We start from the raw sequence: 18,833 nt of genomic DNA on the forward strand, positions 1-18,833 counted from the left end.
ACCCACTAATCTACCCACTTTACTGTGAGTGAAGGGTCTGAATACTTATCTCACTGCAAAGTTTTAGTTTTTCCTTAAATTAGCAAAGAAATGTAACTTCTGTCGTCACAACAAGGAACAACGTAAGAAAATGTGACAAAAGTGAAAGGGTCTGAAAACTTTCCCAATACATTGTATCTACAAGAAGAAGACGAGATAAGATGAAGGAAGTGTAAAAGGTGTTTGAGCAGCAGGTGGAGCCGACTGATCACCTGGAATGTCTCCGCCCCCTCCCCCGTCACTGCGGCCTCAGCCAATCCCTGCGCAGCAGGATGGAGCCGAGGAGGAAGAGATAGAATTTCCACCTGTGAATGATAAACAAGAGCGGTGATCCTGGAAGACGGAACAATCCAGAGGAGGGGGCGCTGACCTCCCCCATACAGAGACCTGGACGGTGAGGTGGGTGAGTCCCCTGCACCACTACTACTCCCATCATTTAGGTCACTTACCTGGGCAGGTGCCAAGCAGTGACAGGTATCAATGAGGAAGTGGGATAAGTCTCACCTGTTGAGCCTACGGGCACACCTGCCACAGACGGGAAAGATGGCGGGACAGGTGGGCAGAGGGGGCTCCAGAGCAATGAAAGAAGACCGCCATGTTATACATTGTCGACAACCAGGATGGTATTCACTTGGTGCAAAACTACAACTCCAAGCATGCCCGGACAGCCTTCGGCTGTCCGGGCATGCTGGGCGTTGTAGTTTTGAAACAGGTGGAGGCACCCTGCTTGGGAAACACTGATATATACAGATAAGTATTGTCCTAAGATATTCACTATATACAGATAAGTATTGTCCTAAGATATTCACTATATACAGATAAGTATTGTCCTAAGATATTCACTATATACAGATAAGTATTGTCCTAAGATATTCCCTATATACAGATAAGTATTGTCCTAAGATATTCACTATATACAGATAAGTATTGTCCTGAGATATTCACTATATACAGATAAGTATTATCCTAAGATATTCACTATATACAGATAAGTATTATCCTAAGATATTCACTATATACAGATAAGTATTATCCTAAGATATTCACTATATACAGATAAGTATTATCCTAAGATATTCACTATATACAGATAAGTATTGTCCTAAGATATTCACTATATACAGATAAGTATCATCCTAAGATATTCACTATATACAGATAAGTATCATCCTAAGATATTCACTATATACAGATAAGTATCATCCTAAGATATTCACTATATACAGATAAGTATCATCCTAAGATATTCACTATATACAGATAAGTATTATCCTAAGATATTCACTACATACAGATAAGTATTGTCCTAAGATATTCACTATATACAGATAAGTATCATCCTAAGATATTCACTATATACAGATAAGTATTGTCCTAAGATATTCACTATATACAGATAAGTATCATCCTAAGATATTCACTATATACAGATAAGTATTATCCTAAGATATTCACTATATACAGATAAGTATTATCCTAAGATATTCACTATATACAGATAAGTATCATCCTAAGATATTCACTATATACAGATAAGTATTGTCCTAAGATATTCACTATATACAGATAAGTATTATCCTAAGATATTCACTATATACAGATAAGTATTATCCTAAGATATTCACTATATACAGATAAGTATCATCCTAAGATATTCACTATATACAGATAAGTATTGTCCTAAGATATTCACTATATACAGATAAGTATTATCCTAAGATATTCACTATATACAGATAAGTATTATCCTAAGATATTCACTATATACAGATAAGTATCGGCCTAAGATATTCACTAAAGGCTGTCCGGTCATGCTGGGAGTTGTAGTTTTGCAACAGCTGGAGGCACAATGGTTGGGAAACACTGGTGTACAGATGTGACATTCAGGAGAGTGAAAAAGCTGGGTACGCAGTGTTATGTTTACTCCATCGGAGCGCCAAGGACAACGCGTCACTGGACCCTCCCTTTAGATAATAAGAAATAAGGAGCGGTTCTAAGTCCAGATCTCAACCGCAAACGCTGAACCCGAGGAGCGAAGTTCTGATCTTATCTGCAAACAACAAACAGCAGCCGGTAGGAGCAGGACTCTCATCATCCGCAGTGTTACAGAGTGACAGTATGAACCTAGAATCTGCTCATGATGATGAGAGTACAGGAGGGGGTGGAATATAACAGCGCCCCCATTATTACCCTGTGCCATGTATTATACAGAGTGTGACTGCACGCCCCTAATAGAGAGGGAACCGCCATAGGCTGCACAAACTGTTCTACTGTAAAGCAAAGGCGATCAATGGAACAACAAGACAATAGAGAAGATACAAAAGGCTCCAACCTGTCATAATGGAAATGTATTGGCTGTAATAGATTATATATAGTAGATATAGGAGGCAATTTTTATTGTGAAAACAAACAAAATTACAATTAAAATAAATTCTTACTAGAGTCTGTACAGAGAAATATTAAACTTAGAAAGTCCACATTTGCTGGAAAAGGAAAAACACAAAAAAAAAAAAAAAAAAACCAACATGACATCATCTGTGTTAAACCAAAGAAACATTTCTCCATAATTTCCCATTATTTTGGTTTCTCCTCATTTCTAATGACTTTACCCACTGGAGCTCGGACATGATCTGTCTTACTGCTGTGATGTGGTGGAATGGCTCGTTGTGTATGGACACTCGGGTTCTCATGTGCCAATGGTAATATTTTATGACAGTAATGAAGGTACATTGTCCCCCTGTCTACAGTCCTGTTACTGGATGGTACAGCGTAGATGATGTCAGGATACCTCAGGTTCTGCAGTAATGGGATGTTCAGCTTACTGGACACTTCTTCCCATATCCTCCTCCCGCCCCTGCACTCAGATATGAAATGCTCCATAGTCTCCTCCTGCTGACAACCCAGAGGACAGGTCCTATCAGAAACACTTAAATATTTTAGATTACCCCTGACAAAGAGCCTCCCATGGAGGGACAACCAAGCTATGTCAAATAACTTTGCGGGGAGTCGTTTCCCATTGAGCAACTTAAGGCTTTCCTGTAAAGTGCTGGTCACACAATCCCTCAAGGCAAGCGGAGAGCAAAAGAAAGCCCTACAGATCCTCACATAAAGGTCCTTCCTTGGCTTACTCTGTCTATATAGGACTTATCAATGTGCCATCTCTTCAGACATCTGAGCCCGTATTCCAAGTACGGGGGGAGGTAGTCACACGTCCATCTCCCCCTCTTGAGACTGCCGCCTCGCACCCAAGACTCTGCAAAAGGCAATATCCAGTCCCTGATACTATTCGGCCACAGGGAGCTGTTGTTTGAGTCCAGGCAACCAAAATTTACTTTTAGAAACATGGAGTCAAAGAACAGCCTTGGATTCAGCATATCCAACCCACCCTCTCTCCTCTGCAGGTAGGTGATCCCTCTTTTTATTGGGTTCAACTTGTTCCCCCAAAAGAGTTGGAAGAACAGGCTAAAGAGCCGAGCAAAGAAAGATTCTGGCAAAGGAAAAACAACAGAGACATACAAGAAGACGGGAACCAGGTAAGTCTTCAACATTTTAACCCTTTCTCTATAGGTCAGCCTCCAGTTCTTCCATCGCTGAACCTTTGCATTTCCGGTTTCCAACTTCTCTTCCCAATTTAGTCTCCCGAATTTGACCCCTAGGATTTTAATATAGGAGGAGGCTCTCACAAATAGGGGAAGATCAAAGTCTGGATCAGTATCTGATACCCAGAGAGCTTGACTCTTCTCAAGGTTGACCAGAGACCCTGAGGCCTCCGAGTAACTTCTGATGGCCGCAGACAACATCTCCACCTCACGAGGCTCAGATATCACTACAGTCACATCATCCGCATAGGCAACAACACTCAGGGGCAGGCAGTGGGGGACCGGCACCCCCTGAAAACCACACTCCTGCAGTGACCTCAGAAACGGGTCTAAGGCAAATACATACAGCAGCGGACTCAGTGGGCAACCTTGTCTCACCCCCGCCTCAACCCTGAACGTGTCACCCTGCCAACCATTGATCAGAGGAAAGCTCTCGGCCTCACAATACAAAGTCTTCAGCCAATCAATGAATTGTCCTGGAATACCGTACTTTGACAAAGTGGCCCATAGATACTCATGATCTACTCTGTCAAAGGCTTTAGCCTGGTCAAGACTGACAACATATCTCCCACACCTCAGGGCTTTACATCTCTCAAACATCTCCCTTATGGAGATCACTGCCCCAGAGATGTTCCGCCCTTTTACTGTGCCATACTGACAGCCTGCCAACAGTGCCGGGGACAGACAAACTAACCTAGAAAACAGGATCTTTTCCAGAATCTTCCTGTCGACATTCAAGAGGGCAATCGGCCTCCAGTTCTTGATGTCACTCAGCTCTTTACCTTTAGACAGCAGAATCAGCGAGGACACTCTCATGGATGGAGGCATCAGGTGACTTTCTAGACAATTTGTATAAACATCCACGAGGATTGGGGCCAAGAGGTCTCTGAATGTCTTATAGAATTCTGCTGTTATCCCATCTGGACCTGGTGCCTTCTTCAGATGTAACTTATCAATGGCCTCTTTGACCTCCGCCACCGTCAATTCTGCTGTCAAAGGAGAAAAGTCCAAATCATTAGTATCAGGGAGCGGAGTTGTCTCCAAGAATTGGGTCATCTTGTCTCTATCCAAAACCTTCCTCTGAAACAAGTCAGCATAGTACGATCTCACCACCCCCAGGATACCCTCCCGAGATTCCTGCAAAACACCCTGGGAGTCAGTGAGACCGGTGACAGATTAATTTGCCACCCTCTCCCGGCAATTCTCAAAGGGATCAGGAGACCCTAAGGACCCATAATCCCTTTCAAGAACCAGGGAGGTATACCTGCTGTACTGATACTGCCTTATCTCAGATTTCAGCCGGTCAATCATTTGTTGGTCTCCACCCGCCGAATACAGTGACTCCAATTCTTTGCGCAGCTTGAGATACTGGCCATACTTACTCTTCCCCTTTATAACTGACAGTCTCTTTAAGAGGGTTCTGATCTCATCCTTGACATCCTCCCACCAGGCGGCCATATCATCATAGAAGTCCACCCTCTCTAGCTGACTCTGTATAAGAGAGTGAACCTGTCTCTGTACAGAAGGATCCTCTAATAGGCTGGAATTCAGTCTCCACAACCCTCTACCTGTCTCAGGACCCTGTGTGACACCCAGACAAAAATATAAGGCCAGATGGTCAGAATAAGGGACGATCTTCTCATCCTTCTCACCAATCGTCTCTGTAGGACTAACCAGAGCCAAATCTATCCTACTGCTTCTTCCACCACAAAAATAGGTAAACTTTGCCTTCCGACCACCCTGCACAAACACATCTGACAACCCGGCCTGTAGAATAATGTTGTTTAAGACCTTGGAGTCTCGGGTTAGAGGTCTATTAGATGTTCTGTCACTAGTTGTTCTGGAGGCATTAAAATCTCCGGCCAAGATGACAGGGACAGACGTGAAGAGATATGGCTTCACTTCATTATAAAGGTTAACCCTTTCAGTCACTGTCTGTGAACCATAGATATTAATGAGTCGGAGCCTTCTACCCCGAATAGTAACTTCCATCATTAGGCACCTTCCCATCAATACCTCTGTCAGCCTATGTATAGTTACATCATTGGTGGTAAAGAGGATAGAGACCCCGGCACTTGGTTCCACAGCAAGTGACCAAAAGGATGGACCAGACCGCCATTCACGCTCTGCTTCACGTAACAGTCCTTGAATATTTAAACGTGTCTCCTGTAAGAAGATGATGTCAGCATCAATAGACTTTAGATGGTCATATACGACGTGTCTGGTCCTCCTCACTCTGACACTGTTCACATTACTGGAGAACACTTTAAGGGTAAAGTCGGCCATCATAACAAAGGAAAGCAGAAAAAGCAGAGATGTCACCCCCATCATCACAGATCTGAGTCTGAGCCCTCCTGCTGACCACCTGTTTCCATGTCCGATTCGGACAGACGTTTTGCTCGTGGGGGTCTCTTTTTTGTGGGGGGATCACCCTCTTGGTCTTCATTAAATTCCTCTATCACTCTCTTTAGCTCCCTCTCCATCTCTTCCTCAGCGTCTGACTCTGACAACACACTGTACCTATTTGTGATGGTCATTACACCTGACCCGGGGTCTACTTTCTTTTTGGAGGGCTTTTGGACAGTGGTCCGTCCCTCCTCAGGCTTACGGCTGGTTTTGTCTTTTTTCCGTCTCTTCTGCGGATTTATTGATGCTGGGGCAGAAGAAGACATGGCCACAACCTGCTCAGTGACCTCCCTGTTCCCCTCAGTGGCTCCTGGCTGGGACTGGTCGGGCACTGTGTCACCAATATTGTCACCCATATTGTCACCGCTAGTGTCACCAATATTGTCACCCATATCGTCACCTCTAGTGTCACCCATGTTATGCTGAGGCTCAGGTTGTGTCACTGCTGACCCTGACACCAACGTCTCCTCCTCCAGGTCCTCTGCCCCCTCCAGCAGGTCCTCATCAGGGAAGTCCTTACAGATGTTATGCCAGGCGTCAGGACAGTCCCTGTGGGAGTGACCGGTCTTACCACAGAGGTTGCAGCGGATATTCTGGCAGGTGGCGCTGACATGGCCGATCTCCCCACATAAATTACACTTCACTAGGGTGCACACACTCGCGATATGACCGGTCTTCCCACACTTGAAGCATTTTCTGGGCTGACCTGCATAGAAACAAACCCCCTTCTCCCGACCAATGAAGAAAGAATTGGGCAGATGTTGGGTTATGTTGTTTATCTGCCGTAACTTCACCAGGACCTTCCACCCTCCCGTCCATATGCCGTCCTCATCCCTGGTCTTAGTCAGGTCTGACATTAGGTCACAGTGTCTCTTTAACCATACGACAATATCCTGGGGGGGGACAGACTCGTTCCAGAATATAATGGTGACATTCGCTGTGTCCGGTCTGGAGATGGGGACAAAGCTGAACTTATTCCAGCCATCAGCATCTCTCACCCAGGTGACATGGGCCCAGAAGCGGTCCAGGTCAGACATGAGTTTGAAGCTGACGTCATAGCCCTGCCTGTCAGGAAGGTTTATCACTGCCAGGATGTTAGATGGCAGGAAGCCCATTTGGTGGCACAGAAGTTCACGGACCACAAACCTCCTGTCAGGCAGCTCCTCCTTGGCCCCTCTATGTCTGAACCTGACCACGTTCCTCCTCTTGAAAGCCTGACCTGTATAATTCACATTGGACATGAATGGTGACCCGCGGCTCCAGGCATTACCAGAGGAAGCGCCACTACTTCTACCCTCCTGCTGTACTTGGGGGCGCTGTGATGGCTGCTGACCAGCCGTACTAGGGGGGTCTGACACTTGTGTGACTAAAGGGGGGAAGTGTTGTGCATCAGACTGTACAGCCCCCTCCCCACCATCAACCTCTATACTCTGGGGGTCACAAGCCTCTGGAGGCTGAACTAATGGTGGACCTGACCCCAGAGATGACCCCAGATCCCACACAGACTGTGAAGCGCCCCCCTCTGTAGACACATTATCAGTAATATCACATACATTCATATCATTGCAGTCACTGGCAGAATGATCTTGCACTACAGAGCCCAGCAAGCCCTGCAGAGCCATGTCCTGTGAGCTCTCTGCTGCACTGCTGCCTTCAGGTAAGAGTCCACAGTCCTGCTGCTCTCTACTGCCCCCAGGGGCTTGTGGTGACTGCACTACTGTTACATAGTTACCTTCAGGTATGTGTCCATAGTCCTGCTTCACCGTGCTGACTGCTGGGACTTGTGGTACCTCTGGAGGAGTCTCTGCAGGTCTCTGATGTTGCTGGACGCTTGCTTCTGCTTGTCTGTACAAATCCCCTTTCTCAAAAGGGAAGCTGGCTGGTCTGAGGACTGGTCTTGCACAGGACTGCTGGATGTCCTCTTGTCTTGTACAGGACTGCTGGGTGTCCCCTGGTGAGGCTGTAGACTTGGGTGCAGCAGTAGATGGAGATGACTTTGTTGCTGGTCTTTCCTTATATCCCTCAAATCGCTGCTGATTTCTGAAGGTCTCAGCGACTGGTCCCATCTGGTCCAATACGTCCTCCATGTCCTGCACAGTGTCAGCGAGCTGCACAGCGAGGGAGCTCAGCTTCTTGTCATGTACAGCATGGTTATTGGGGTTTGCTGCCTTTAGCTTGTAAATACAGTCTATCTGTTTCTGCAGCTGTAACTTTGTCTTTTTTAAAGTCTCAAGTCTCTTTACCAGAGCTGGGATCTGCTCGGCCAAACACAGTTCAGGCGCCCGCTGAGTATTGGGGGGCCGCGCTGGTGGGGTACTCACAGGACTCTGCTTCTGAGGTGGGATCTGTCTCGGTGCTGTGGTCACTGCTGCAGGGTCACAATCTCCAGACTGGGGACTGGGCCCCTGGTTCTTCTCAGTGACCGCACTTGTGGCCCCCTGAAGCCTTCCTGGTGTACTCCCTCTGGCGTGCTTGTAACTTTTGGGCTGCTCCCGCTCCCGTATCGTGTGCGGTCAGAACGTATCAGGACAGGCTGCTGCAGATTCTCCTGCATGGTCTGCTTCTCCAGGGATGTTCTCCTCTGTCTGACTGCAGGAGGGGTGGATTGTACCTGCAGCCATTACCTTACTTGATGAAGTTTCTTTCCTCACTTCCACAGCTTTCTTCTCATCTGTGCTTCTTACTGCACCAGAACTGACAACATTCTGAACATTTCTCACATCCATAGAAACTTTAGGATTTTCATCCATGGTTTGTGGTGTCTGGGGATTAATTCCCAGAATAGGCCGAGAAGCCTGGGCCTTGCTTGGGGAGCTTCCCCACCCAGGGTGGCCCCTCCCTGGGCTTTCTCCAGACATCAGGAGAGCTACACAGACACAACCTCTCAGCTAGGAGGCAGTATTATAGTAGTTATATTCTTGTATATAGGAGCAGTATTATAGTAGATATATTCTTGTATATAGGAGCAGTATTATAGTAGTTATATTCTTGTATATAGGAGCAGTATTATAGTAGTTATATTCTTGTATACAGGAGCAGTATTATAGTAGTTATATTCTTGTATATAGGAGCAGTATTATAGTAGTTATATTCTTGTATATAGGAGGAAGTATTATAGTAGTTATATTCTTGTATATAGGAGCAGTATTATAGTAGTTATATTCTTGTATATAGGAGCAGTATTATAGTAGTTATATTCTTGTATACAGGAGCAGTATTATAGTAGTTATATTCTTGTATATAGGAGCAGTATTATAGTAGTTATATTCTTGTATATAGGAGCAGTATTATAGTAGTTATATTCTTGTATATAGGAGCAGTATTATAGTAGTTATATTCTTGTATACAGGAGCAGTATTATAGTAGTTATATTCTTGTATATAGGAGCAGTATTATAGTAGTTATATTCTTGTATATAGGAGCAGTATTATAGTAGTTATATTCTTGTATATAGGAGCAGTATTATAGTATATATATTCTTGTATATAGGAGCAGTATTATAGTAGTTATATTCTTGTATATAGGGGCAGTATTATAGTTGTTATATTCTTGTATATAGGAGGCAGTATTATAGTAGATATATTCTTGTATATAGGAGCAGTATTATAGTAGTTATATTCTTGTATATAGGAGGCAGTATTATAGTAGTAATATTCTTGTATATAGGAGCAGTATTATAGTAGTTATATTCTTGTATATAGGAGCAGTATTATAGTAGTTATATTCTTGTATATAGGAGCAGTATTATAGTAGTTATATTCTTGTATATAGGAGCAGTATTATAGTAGATATATTCTTGTATATAGGAGCAGTATTATAGTAGATATATTCTTGTATATAGGGGGCAGTATTATAGTAGTTATATTCTTGTATATAGGAGCAGTATTATAGTAGTTATATTCTTGTATATAGGAGGCAGTATTATAGTAGTTATATTCTTGTATATAGGGGGCAGTATTATAGTAGTTATATTCTTGTATATAGGAGCAGTATTATAGTAGTTATATTCTTGTATATTGGAGCAGTATTATAGTAGTTATATTCTTGTATATAGGAGCAGTATTATAGTAGTTATATTCTTGTATATAGAAGCAGTATTATAGTAGTTATATTCTTGTATATAGGAGACAGTATTATAGTAGTTATATTCTTGTATATAGGAGGCAATTTTTATTGTGAAAACAAACAAAATTACAATTAACATAAATTCTTACAATGCAAAACAAAAATAACAAGCATTGTACACACAATGACTACTCAACTAGAGTATGTACAGAGTAATATTAAACTTAGAAAGTCCGCATTTGCTGGAAAAGGAAAAACACAAAAAATAAAATAAAATAACATGACATCATCCGTGTTAAACCAAAGAGACATTCCTCCATAATTTCCCATTATTTTGGTTCCTCCGTATCTCTAATGACTTTACCCACTGGAGCTCGGACATGATCTGGCTTACTGCTGTGATGTGGTGGAATGGCTCGTTGTGTATGGACACTCTAGTTCTCATGTGCCAATGGTAATATTTAGTGATAGTAATTATTATGTACATAGTCCCCCTGTCTACAGTCCTGTTACTGGATGGTACAGCATATATGATGTCAGGATACGTCAGGTTCTGCAGTAATGGGATGTTCAGCTTACCGGACACTTCTTCCCATATCCTCCTCCCGGCCCTGCAGTCAGATATGAAATGCTCCATAGTCTCCTCCTGCTGACAACCCAGAGGACAGTTCCTATCTGAGACACTTAGATATTTCAGGTTACCCCTGACAAAGAGCCTCCCATGGAGCGACAGCCAAGCTATGTCAAAGAATTTTGCGGGGAGTCGTTTCCCATTGAGGAACTTTAGACTTTCTTGTAAAGTGCTGGTCACACAGTCCCTCAAGGCAAGTGGAGAGCAGAAGAAAGCCCTACAAACCCTTACGTATAGATCCTTCCTTGGCTTACTCTCTATATAGGACTTCTCAATGCGCCATCTCTTCAGACATCTGAGCCCGTATTCCAGGTAGGGGGGGGAGGTAGTCACGCGTCCATCTCCCCCTCTTGAGACTGCCGCCTCGCACCCAAGACTCTGCAAAAGGCAATATCCAGTCCCTGATACTATTCGCCCACAGGGAGCTGTTGTTTGAGTCCAGGCAACCAAAATTAACTTTTAGAAACATGGAGTCAAAGAACACCCTTGGATTCAGCATATCCAACCCACCCTCTCTCCTCTGTAGGTAGGTGACCCCTCTTTTTATCAGGTTCAACCTGTTCCCCCAGAACATTTGGAAGAACAGGCTAAAGAGCCGAGCAGAGAAAGATTCTGGCAAAGGAAAAACAACAGAGACATACAAAAAGACGGGGACCAGGTAAGTCTTCAACATTTTAACCCTTTCTCTATAGGTCAGCCTCCAGTTCTTCCATCGCTGAACCTTTGCATTTCCGGCTTCCAACTTCTCTTCCCAATTTAGTTTGGCGTTATCGTCCCTCCCGAATTTGACCCCTAGGATTTTAATATAGGAGGAGGCTCTCACAAATTGGGTCAGATCAAAATCTGGATCAGTATCTGATACCCAGAGAGCTTGACTCTTCTCAAGGTTGACCAGAGACCCTGAGGCCTCCGAGTAACTTCTGATGGCCGCAGACAACATCTCCACCTCACGAGGCTCAGATATCACTACAGTCACATAATCCGCGTAGGCAGCAACACTCAGGGGCAGGCAGTGGGGGACTGGCACCCCCTGAAAACCACACTCCTGCAGTAACCTCAGAAACGGGTCTAAGGCAAATACATACAGCAGCGGACTCAGTGGGCAACCTTGTCTCACCCCCGCCTCAACCCTGAAGGTGTCACCCTGCCAACCATTGATCAGAGGAAAGCTCTCGGCCTCACAATACAAAGTCTTCAGCCAATCGATGAATTGTCCCGGAATACCGTACTTTGACAAAGTGGCCCATAGATACTCATGATCTACTCTGTCAAAGGCTTTAGCCTGGTCAAGACTCACAACATATCTCCCACACCTCAGGGCTTTACATCTCTCAAACATCTCCCTTATGGAGATCACTGCCCCAGAGATGTTCCGCCCTTTTACTGTGCCATACTGACAGCCTGCCAACAGTGCCGGGGACAGACAAACTAACCTAGAAAACAGGATTTTTGCCAGAATCTTCCTGTCGACATTCAAGAGGGCAATTGGCCTCCAGTTCTTGATGTCACTCGGCTCTTTACCTTTCGACAGCAGAATCAGCGAGGACACTCTCATGGATGGAGGCATCAGGTGACTTTCTAGACAATTTGTATAAACATCCACGAGGATTGGGGCCAAGAGGTCTCTGAATGTCTTATAGAATTCTGCTGTTATCCCATCCGGACCTGGTGCCTTCTTCACATGTAACTTATCAATGGCCTCTTTGACCTCCGCCACCGTCAATTCTGCTGTCAAAGGAGAAAAGTCCAAATCATTAGTATCAGGGAGCGGAGTTGTCTCCAAGAATTGGGTCATCTTGTCTCTATCCAAAACCTTCCTCTGAAACAAGTCAGCATAGTACGATCTCACCACCCCCAGGATACCCTCCCGAGATTCCTGCAAAACACCCTGGGAGTCAGTGAGACCGGTGACAGATTTATTTGCCACCCGCTCCCGGCAATTCTCAAAGGGATCAGGAGACCCTAAGGACCCATAATCCCTCTCAAGAACCAGGGAGGTATACCTGCTGTACTGATACTGCCTTATCCCAGATTTCAGCCGGTCTATCCTTTGTTGGTCCCCACCCGCCGAATATAGTGACTCCAATTCTTTCCGCAGCTTGAGATACTGGCCATACTTACTCTTCCCCTTTATAACTGACAGTCTCTTTAAGAGGGTTCTGATCTCATCCTTGACATCCTCCCACCAGTCGGCCATATCATCATAGAAGTCCACCCTCTCTAGTTGACCCTGTATAAGAGAGTGAACCTGTCTCTGCACAGAAGGATCCTCTAATAGACTGGAATTCAGTCTCCACAACCCTCTACCTGTCTCAGGACCCTGTGTGACACCCAGACAAAAATATAAGGCCAGATGGTCAGAATAAGGGACGATCTTCTCATCCTTCTCACCAATGGTCTCTGTGGGACTAACCAGAGCTAAATCTATACGACTACTTCTTCCACCACAGAAATAGGTAAATTTTGGTTTCCGACCACCCTGCACAAACACATCTGACAACCCGGCCTGTAGAATGATGTTGTTTAAGACCTTGGAGTCTCGTGTCAGAGGTCTATTAGAGGATCTGTCACTAGATGTTCTGGAGGCATTAAAATCTCCAGCCAAGATGACGGGGACAGACGTGAAGAGATATGGCTTCACTTCATTATAAAGGTTAACCCTTTCAGTCACTGTCTGTGAACCATAGATATTAATGAGTCGGAGCCTTCTACCCCGAATAGTAACTTCTAGCATTAGGCACCTTCCCATCAATACCTCTGTCAGCCTATGTATAGTTACATCATTGGTGGTAAACAGGATAGAGACCCCGGCACTTGGTTCCACAGCCAGTGACCAAAAGGATGGACCAGACCGCCATTCACGCTCTGCCTCACGTAACAGTCCTTGAGTATTTAAACGTGTCTCCTGTAAGAAGATGATGTCAGCATCAATAGACTTTAGATGGTCATATACGACATGTCTGGTCCTCCTCACTCTGACACTGTTCACATTACTGGAGAACACTTTAAGGGTAAAGTCGGCCATCATAACAAAGGAAAGCAGAAGAAGCAGAGATGTCACCCCCATCATCACAGATCTGAGTCCGAGCCCTCCTGCTGACCACCTGTTTCCATGTCCGATTCGGACAGACGTTTTGCTCGTGGGGGTCTCTTTTTTGTGGGGGGATCGCCCTCTTGGTCTTCATTAAATTCATCTATCACTCTCTTTAGCTCCCTCTCCATCTCTTCCTCAACGTCTGACTCTGATAGGACACTGTACCTATTTGTGATGGTCATTACACCTGACCCGGGGTCTACTTTCTTTTTGGAAGGTTTTTGGACAGTGGTCCATCCCTCCTCAGGCTTACGGCTGGTTTTGTCTTTCTTCCGTCTCTTCTGTGGATTTATTGATGCTGGGGCAGAAGAAGACATGGCCACAACCTGCTCAGTGACCTCCCTGTTCCCCTCAGTGGCTCCTGGCTGGGACTGGTCGGGCACTGTGTCACCAATATTGTCACCCATATTGTCACCGCTAGTGTCACCAATATTGTCACCCATATCGTCACCTCTAGTGTCACCCATGTTATGCTGAGGCTCAGGTTGTGTCACTGCTGACCCTGACACCAACGTCTCCTCCTCCAGGTCCTCTGCCCCCTCCAGCAGGTCCTCATCAGGGAAGTCCTTACAGATGTTATGCCAGGCGTCAGGACAGTCCCTGTGGGAGTGACCGGTCTTACCACAGAGGTTGCAGCGGATATTCTGGCAGGTGGCGCTGACATGGCCGATCTCCCCACATAAATTACACTTCACCAGGGTGCAGACACTCGCGATATGACCGGTCTTCCCACACTTGAAGCATTTTCTGGGCTGACCTGCATAGAAACAAACCCCTTTCTCCCGACCAATGAAGAAAGAATTGGGCAGATGTTGGGTAATGTTATTAATCTGCCGTAACTTCACCAGGACCTTCCACCCTCCCGTCCATATGCCGTCCTCATCCCTGGTCTTAGTCAGGTCTGACATTAGGTCACAGTGTCTCTTTAACCACACAACAATATCCTGGGGGGGGACAGACTCGTTCCAGAATATAATGGTGACATTCGCTGTGTCCGGTCTGGAGATGGGGACAAAGCTGAACTTATTCCAGCCATCAGCATCTCTCACCCGGGTGACATGGGCCCAGAAGCGATCCAGGTCAGACATGAGTTTGAAGCTGACGTCATAGCCCTGCCTGTCAGGAAGGTTTATCACTGCCAGGATGTTAGATGGCAGGAAGCCCATTTGGTGGCACAGAAGTTCACGGACCACAAACCTCCTGTCAGGCAGCTCCTCCTTGGCCCCTCTATGTCTGAACCTGACCACGTTCCTCCTCTTGAAAGCCTGACCTGTATAATTCACATTGGACATGAATGGTGACCCGCGGCTCCAGGCATTACCAGAGGAAGCGCCACTACTTCTACCCTCCTGCTGTACTTGGGGGCGCTGTGATGGCTGCTGACCAGCCGTACTAGGGGGGTCTGACACTTGTGTGACTAAAGGGGGGAAGTGTTGTGCATCAGACTGTACAGCCCCCTCCCCACCATCAACCTCTATACTCTGGGGGTCACAAGCCTCTGGAGGCTGAACTAATGGTGGACCTGACCCCAGAGATGACCCCAGATCCCACACAGACTGTGAAGCGCCCCCCTCTGCAGACACATTATCAGTAATATCACATACAGTCATATCATTGCAGTCACTGGCAGTATGATCCTGCACTACAGAGCCCAGCAAGCCCTGCAGAGCCATATCCTGTGAACTCTCTGCTGCACTGCTGCCTTCAGGTAAGAGTCCACAGTCCTGCTGCTCTCTACTGCCCCCAGGGGCTTGTGGTGACTGCACTACTGTTACATAGTTACCTTCAGGTATGTGTCCATAGTCCTGCTTCACCGTGCTGACTGCTGGGACTTGTGGTACCTCTGGAGGAGTCTCTGCAGGTCTCTGATGTTGCTGGACGCTTGCTTCTGCTTGTCTGTACAAATTTCCTTTTTCAAAAGGGAAGCTGGCTGGTCTGAGGAGTGGTCTTGCACAGGACTGCTGGATGTCCTCTTGTCTTGTACAGGACTGCTGGGTGTCCCCTGGTGAGGCTGAAGACTTAGGTGCAGCAGTAGATGACTTTGGCGCTGGTCTTTCCTTATATCCCTCAAATCGCTGCTGATTTCTGAAGGTCTCAGCGACTGGTCCCATCTGGTCCAATACGTCCTCCATGTCCTGCACAGTGTCAGCGAGCTGCACAGCGAGGGAGCTCAGCTTCTTATCATGTACAGCCTGGTTATTGGGGTTTGCTGCCTTTAGTTTGTACACACAGTCTATCTGTTTCTGCAGCTGTAACTTAGTCTTTTTTACAGTCTCAAGTCTCTTTACCAGAGCTGGGATCTGCTCGGCCAGACATAGTTCAGGTGCCCGCTGAGTATTGGGGGGCCGCGCTGGTGGGGTACTCACAGGACTCTGCTTCTGAGGTGGGATCTGTCTCGGTGCTGTGGTCACTGCTGCAGGGTCACAATCTCCAGACTGGGGACTGGGCCCCTGGTTCTTCTCAGTGACCGCACTTGTGGCCCCCTGAAGCCTTCCTGGTGTACTCCCTCTGGCGTGCTTGTAACTTTTGCGCTGCTCCCGCTCCCGTATCGTGTGCGGTCAGAACGTATCAGGACAGGCTGCTGCAGATTCTCCTGCATGGTCTGCTTCTCCAGGGATGTTCTCCTCTGTCTGACTGCAGGAGGGGTGGATTGTACCTGCAGCCATTACCTGACTTGATGAAGTTTCTTTCCTCACTTCCACAACTTTCTTCTCATCTGTGCTTCTTACTGCACCAGAACTGACAACATTCTGAACATTTCTTACATCCAGAGAAACTTTAGGATTTTCATCCATGGTTTGTGGTGTCTGGGGATTAATTCCCAGAATAGGCCGAGAAGCCTGGGCCTTGCTTGGGGAGCTTCCCCACCCAGGGTGGCCCCTCCCTGGGCTTTCTCCAGACATCAGGAGAGCTACACACACACAACCTCTCAGCTAGGAGGCAGTATTATAGTAGTTATATTCTTGTATATAGGAGCAGTATTATAGTAGTTATATTCTTGTATATAGGGGGCAGTATTATAGTAGTTATATTCTTGTATATAGGGGGCAGTATTATAGTAGTTATATTCTTGTATATAGGAGCAGTATTATAGTAGTTATATTCGTGTATATAGGAGCAGTATTATAGTAGTTATATTCGTGTATATAGGAGCAGTATTATAGTAGTTATATTCTTGTATATAGGAGGCAGTATTATAGTAGTTATATTCTTGTATATAGGAGCAGTATTATAGTAGTTATATTCTTGTATATAGGAGCAGTATTATAGTAGATATATTCTTGTATATAGGGGCAGTATTATAGTAGTTATATTCTTGTATATAGGAGCAGTATTATAGTAGTTATATTCTTGTATATAGGAGCAGTATTATAGTAGTTATATTCTTGTATATAGGAGCAGTATTATAGTAGTTATATTCTTGTATATAGGAGCAGTATTATAGTAGTTATATCCTTGTATATAGGAGCAGTATTATAGTAGTTATATTCTTGTATATAGGAGCAGTATTATAGTAATTATATTCTTGTATATAGGGGCAGTATTATAATAGTTATATTCTTGTATATAGGAGCAGTATTATAGTAGTTATATACATGTATATAGGAGCAGTATTATAGTAGTTATATTCTTGGATATAGGAGTAGTATTATAGTAGTTATATTCTTGTATATAGGGGCAGTATTATAATAGTTATATTCTTGTATATAGGGGCAGTATTATAGTAGTTATATTCTTGTATATAGGAGCAGTATTATAGTAGTTATATTCTTGTATATAGGAGCAGTATTATAATAGTTATATTCTTGTATATAGGGGCAGTATTATAGTAGTTATATTCTTGTATATAGGAGCAGTATTATAGTAGTTATATTCTTGTATATAGGAGCAGTATTATAGTATTTGGATGGGGTTTGGGTTGCAGTTTTAGTTTCTGAAGTTAATGTATGATATTTATGATATTTCTGCTGATAAAATTCCATCTAATACGAAGTAGATATAATTGTCCCCATTATCAGCTCTTTTCTCTGTTGTCAGACGCTCCTTAGTATAAGAGAAATTACTGCGGATGAGTCAGTGCTATAATGTGAGGTCACCGCCATACACTCATTATATGGTTATATATCAGGATTCCTACCAGTGACCTATATACAATATTTATTGTCCTCCTGGAGTTGCTGTGATTATTTTTGGGGCCGCGGCCTTTTCCAGGGTGTTAGTGGGTGTAAAATACGCACATAGGGATCATATAATGTGGTGATGGAGTCATTGATGACTGAGCCCCCCATTGTCTTGGCTCCTATAATCTCAGTATCAGGCCGCGCTCACATCACAGGACTATGGGGTCTGGGCCTCGGAGGGGGGATTCATATCACAGAGATATCAGTTGTATATTGGTAACAACAGGACCCATTATTTACAAATGCCTGAGAACAGGAAACAATATCTCCGAGCTGCACAAGTAATGGAATTTTGTTTGTGATCCAGGGAATTACAGGTGAGTAACTAATCCGCGTTATCAAAAGTGCTGAGAATATCCTGACTCTCCTAACTGTGTCATAAATGTCTGTCATACCCGGACAGTCTTAGGCCAGTGGTCCCCAATTAGTGTGCCTCCAGCTGTTGCAAAACTACAACTCCCAGCATGCCTGGACAGTTTTGGGCCAGTGTTTCCCAACCAGTGTGAATCCAGCTGTTGCAAAATTACAATTCCCAACATGCTGGAATGCTGGAAGTTGTAGTTTTGCAACAGCTGGAGGCACCCTGATTGGAAAACACTGCTCTGCGCTCTACGGCATGTTTCTCTGCATTTTCCCTCACGTGATTGGAGGCCTGATTCTGTAACATACAATATACTGATACTATAACATACAACATACTGATACTGTAACATACAATATACTGATACTATAACATACAATATACTGATACTGTAACATACAATATACTGATACTATAACATACAATATACTGATACTGTAACATACAACATACTGAT

At 44.7% G+C, this 18,833-nt stretch overlaps 1 protein-coding gene across 2 annotated transcripts in view; it reads left to right on the top strand.

The window, feature by feature from the left end:
- The first annotated feature begins 306 nt into the window (after nt 1-306).
- Nucleotides 307-18,833, top strand: part of TMEM125 (transmembrane protein 125) — a 46,594-nt gene continuing 28,067 nt past the window's right edge. The window contains exon 1 of one of the 2 annotated variants that reach the window (XM_056533022.1): nt 307-438. The gene's annotated coding sequence lies outside the window, so the exon portion shown is untranslated. Of the gene's footprint in view, nt 443-18,833 lie in introns of both variants that reach the window. The other variant, XM_056533024.1, reaches the window with a different exon arrangement.

The sequence above is a fragment of the Hyla sarda genome, chromosome 7 (assembly GCF_029499605.1).
Source record: "Hyla sarda isolate aHylSar1 chromosome 7, aHylSar1.hap1, whole genome shotgun sequence".
Classification (NCBI taxonomy): domain Eukaryota; kingdom Metazoa; phylum Chordata; class Amphibia; order Anura; family Hylidae; genus Hyla; species Hyla sarda.